We start from the raw sequence: 4999 nt of genomic DNA, 5'->3' as shown, positions 1-4999 counted from the left end.
GTATTCGCATACCTAAGTCCTCCTAAGATATAAAAATTAGAGATAGGTTCTGTCGTGGCCTTACATGTCAATTCACCTCTATCGAAGTATCGAGGGATAGGGCTGTCAACGGGCCGAGCTGCTCGGGCTCGGCTCGGGCCCGGCTCGGTAAAAGCCCGGCTCGGGCTCGGCTCGTTAGTCAAACGAGCCCGAGCCCGAGCCCAAAATGAGGTCCGTTTAAATCCGAGCCCGAGCCCGAGCTCGAGCCCGAGCAGCTCATGAGCCCAAATGAGGGCTCAGTCCAATTAACAATTTAATTGGATCCCAATTAAACTTGGACTCAACCCAATTAAATTTTATTTGGCTTAATCAATTTAAATCCTAATCTGATTGAACTCAGTTGGATTTAGATCAGACCCAACCCAAGCTAACCCAAATCCATTTATTTTTTTAAATCGAATTAGATTGGTTCGGATTCGGACCCAACCCGTTAACCCGAACCAATAACCCATTCCCTCCACCTCCTCTCTCTTTTTATTTTTTTTTCTTTTCCTTCCTTCTGGGTTTTTCCAGAAGCTTCCCGCACCCGGTGTGGCGGTGTCCCTCCCCTCTCGCCTTCCTCCTCCGCCGACCGCCGCCGATGCCTCACTGCCTCCTTCCGCCGCCTGAGAAGGAAGCACCCGAGGCCCCTCCCCCTGTTTCTTCTCCGTTTCTCCCCCTCCCTTTTCCTCTCTTTGCCGACTCCTCCACCGGCGAGACTGCGACAGAGGAGGGGATGAGAAGCCCTCCTCCATCGGCGAATCAGAGGAGGAGCCGAGGAGTCCCTCGCACGGGAGGGTCGGGCCACGGCCGGCGGCGCCCGCGGCCGAGCCCGCGGCTTCCTCGGTCGTGCCTGCGGCCGACGCCCGTGCCGACGGTGCTCGCGGCCGAAGCCAGCGTCCGCCACACGCGACGAGGTGAGTCCATTCTTCTCTCTTTTTTTTTTCTTTTTTTATTTCTTTCTTTCCTTCTTTCTTTTTTTCTTCTTCTTTTCTTTCTCTCTCTCCTTCGTTCTTCTCTCCGACGACGAATCGTCGGGACTTGGAACCGAGCTCGGCTGCTCGTTGTTCTCTCCGACAGAGATGGGGACGGGGATGGGGATGGGGATGGCCGGATGGGGATGGGGCGGGCTCGGGCTCGCCGCTCGAGCTCGGGCTCGGGCAAACGAGCTTTACGAGCCCGAGCCCGAGCCGGGCTGTGCCACCCGAGCCCGAGCCCGAGCCCAATACAGGGCTCGGTACCGAGCCCGAGCCCGAGCCCAAGCCAGGAAATTTGTAAAACGAGCCGAGCCGAGCCTGCGGAGGCTCGGGCTCGGCTCGGCTCGTTAACAGCCCTATCGAGGGAGTTAAAACTTAACACCGAATTGTTGCACTCTATTTTACCAAAAAAAAAAAAAATTGTTGCACTCTAACATTTAAGCCCTCTGTGATATAAAAGTCAGAAATACGTTTCCTCAGGGCTCGTTTGGTTCGCGGGAAACATTTTCCCTTCTAGGAATATGATTCCTGAGAAACAAATTCCTAGGAAGAGGATGCCTCGGAAAATACTTTTGGCTGGTTGACCATGGGAAAGTGACAAATTTGCAAAGTGCTTATGTTTGGTTGGCCATTCACTTTTCTAGGAAAGTTATGTATAATTTCTATTATGCCCTTAATAAAAATTAGGTTTTTAATGCCTCTTTAATGCTTCTTTAATGCCGAAGGAATTTTTTGGAAAAAGTAAAAATTGAGTGATTCCCGCCTCATGAAAAAGTAACTTTCTCATGTTTCTCATGGGAAAGACTTTTCCATAAAATGTGGGAATCATATTTTCATGAGAATACAATTTTTTTTTCTCTCTCCTTTGAAAACTCCAACCAAACAAGAGGCATCTCATAACTTTCCGTTCCCTCCTTCTTTTCCCGCGAACCAAACGAGCCCTCAGTGTATGATCCCCGATATCAGCCGCATGAACCTGCGATGGCGACGGCTCCGGCTCCGGCTCCGGCTCTTGCCTCTCTCTCTTTCTCTCTCTCGCTCTCTCTGAACCCATGACTCCCCACCGTCAATCTCTCTGAGGGCCCGAGCCGCGCCCTCCTCTCTCTCTCTCTTCCTCATAGCTCATCCAGCGCTTCCCTCTATGCGATCCCAAATCTCCTCAGCGAGGGTAGTTTGAAACCCTTTTCCGCTCAACTGGATTCGATCTGCTCCTCTTTTCCTGAGGAATCTTCGAAATTTTTCGGGAAATTTTACTCGCTGGTATAGAAAATTTCTCTTTCCTCACCCTGATTTGTTGGAATACAAGGGATCCGGTGTTCTTGTGTTTCTCTTTAGTTTTTAGTTGCTACTGCGTTAAATCCCCAAACTTATTTATTTATCTCCCCTAAAAATCAGCTAATTAATTCTCAAAATTTTCATCTTTTCCCCTCCCGATTGATGTAATCTCAATGCTTGGTGAGTTGTCTGTGACTCGCATAATCATATTCATGGATTAATTGGAGATTCTCATTAATGCCCGGTCCTTGTTCTCCTTCGCAGTTCCACTGGGAAGTGTAACCTCTAGTATATGGACATGCAATGCCAGCATAAGGCCCAATGGCTGATGATATTTGGCCTCTTCTTCCTCTTGATCTTAACCAGCAATTGGGCATGTCATGCCGCTGCTTTGTCTTCTGACCAGGTTAGCATGAAAACTTATGATTTGCATTATGGGCTGCACCTGAGTCTCCTAACATTTTTTTTTTGTATTGCTTTTATTATAATTAGGTAAGATAATAAGTTTGGCAAAGAACTTGTCTTTGAGTGTTGTCTTGCAGGAAATATATGCTGTCTTTTTATTCATTGTATCTTTTTGCTATATAATTTTGGTCCATAATTATCTTTTTATCATTATTTTTGGTCATTGCTTTAATTATAAATTATTAATAGTTATATTTCCATATACTAAATTTAATGTCAGGTGAGCAATGTGTGAAGCGGTGATGGGAGAATCTTTGGCTGTTTGCCATGCTCTTAATCTTACCTTGCCAGCTCTTATTTTGATCACCGCAATAGCCTGCAAGCTCATCATATTCTAGCAGCAAAGCCAATTGATTTACTCCTTGACAACTTCCCCCTGCAGCCTTTCTTGATGCTGCTGTTTTTGAAGACTCGAATCTAGAATTACCCTCTTCTCTGTCCAACAGATCAATTGTTGAAATTCAAATGGATATTAGGAATGACTTGTTGGAAAACTATGAAACTGTTATTCAGTCACCGCCGCATGCTAGATATCCGGTGAGTTTAAGAAAAAAACAAAAAAGTTACGACACGTTGTTTTGGAGTGTTTCATGTTATTTAAAACTTTGTTTGTATACTTTTGGTGGTTGTATGCTGAAACTAGCATTTTATATAATTAAAATTTGTAATTTTAATTGGTGAATTGTTTAGCGGATGCATATAATGTACATATCAAACTTAAATTATTGAAAGTTCATTACATTCAACAACTAGGAAGCTCTCAATGCCAAACGTGTCGAGTTTTTTTCCTCATCATTTCGTGTACTGCTAATGAACTTCTTAACTTAATTGTATGCATATAGTTGGAGAATATGATATTTCTTCTGTACAAAAGGCATGCTTATTATTGTTCTGATGGTGTGTTGTATTGAATTTTCAATACGAGTCGGAGAATTGTCTCAAGTCCAATCATTGATATATTGGAATATGGGCCACTATTGAAGCCTTGGGTTGTGAGATGCCAAAGGATAACAGAAACTAGAAAAATTATACATGAAGACCATTATCAACCTTCATGCAGTGGTTAGCATCATAAAGATGAAGCAAAAAATTTTGTGTCTATCAAAATATATAAAATGTGATCAAAGGCAGGTGGGTAGGGTGGTTGGGAGTGTGTGGCCTTATATCGTGAAGCAGAGAATTGAAAGTCTGACTTTTTGAGGAGTGAGACAGAAAAGCTACAAATTTAAATCCCTACAACGTCCCTAAACTTGATTTAAATCTGCACAGGGCCTCCTTTACCCATCTTAAAACTGGAATATGACATCTGGACTCCATCTTATTTATTAAGGAAATACCAAACCAACCCTGAGGATTGAAAATTGAAATATCTTATTCTCGTGTTCTTTACTGACTCTTAAGATTTTTGGATTCGAATGAATCAGAGATAAGAAAAGTTGAGGGAAGAAGTTAGAAACTATGTTGCTGACTCTTTGGCTTAGCCTTAAGTTCCGATTTTACACGGGTATTGTAACAACTCAAGACCTCACCCAAAATGACTAGCCGGAAGGTATTATCTAGATTCCTTAATTCTGTATAAGTACGCAAGATTTTCTCGGCGAATAACTGATGAGGGACTAAACACATGCCCGCACGGGTCCTCACATGAAAAAGGAGTGCAACACGAGGACTTCCCAGGGAGTCACCCATCCTAGTACTACTCTCGCCCAAGCATGCTTAACTGCAAAATTCTCATGGGATCCAGTGCATCAGTGCTGGTACGAGGACCCGTGCGGGCATATGTTTAGTCCCACATCGGTTATTCGCCGAAGAGATCTTGGGTACTTATACAAGATCAAGAAATCCAAATAATACCTTCCAGCTAGCTATTTTGGGTGAGGTCCTGAGTTGCTACAAATGGTATCAGAGCGAACTCGGCCCATAGCCTATGTGGACTAGAAAACACTGCAGCCGGGTTCATGGAGGCTGACCACGGGCCTATCATGGTGTTTGTGATTAGATTTGAATCCTTAGCCTGACGAGGACGTCAGGGCTTGAACGAGAGGAGCATGTGAAGATCCGTGCGGGCGTGTGTTTAGTCCTACATTGGTTATTTGCCGAGGAGATCTTGGGTACTTATATAGGATCAAGAAACTCAAATAATACCTTTCGGTTAGTCATTTTGGGTGAGGTTCTGGGTTGTTACAGATATTGGTTCGGCACTGGGACATGTACCAACACCCACACCCACATCCAACATACATACCCGAGTCCATGTCCAAGAC

At 44.5% G+C, this 4999-nt stretch overlaps 1 long non-coding RNA gene and 1 pseudogene across 2 annotated transcripts; one reads left to right on the top strand and one right to left on the bottom strand.

Moving 5' to 3' along the window:
- Positions 1-1980: 1980 nt before the first annotated feature.
- On the top strand, positions 1981-3484 carry LOC120108657. Of its 2 annotated transcripts, none has more exons than XR_005509921.1 (3): positions 1981-2450; positions 2535-2676; positions 2956-3484. It is a non-coding gene; the product is annotated as an uncharacterized LOC120108657 (long non-coding RNA). The 2 variants fall into 2 exon arrangements; XR_005509922.1 differs by having other exon boundaries at positions 1982-2255.
- Positions 3485-4387: 903 nt separating this feature from the next.
- LOC120108658 lies at positions 4388-4506 on the bottom strand (annotated as a pseudogene).
- Between the last annotated feature and the right edge of the window lie 493 nt (positions 4507-4999).

The sequence above is a fragment of the Phoenix dactylifera genome, unplaced genomic scaffold (assembly GCF_009389715.1).
Source record: "Phoenix dactylifera cultivar Barhee BC4 unplaced genomic scaffold, palm_55x_up_171113_PBpolish2nd_filt_p 001468F, whole genome shotgun sequence".
Lineage (NCBI taxonomy): Eukaryota > Viridiplantae > Streptophyta > Magnoliopsida > Arecales > Arecaceae > Phoenix > Phoenix dactylifera.
This window is presented reverse-complemented; position numbering and strand designations above follow the sequence as displayed.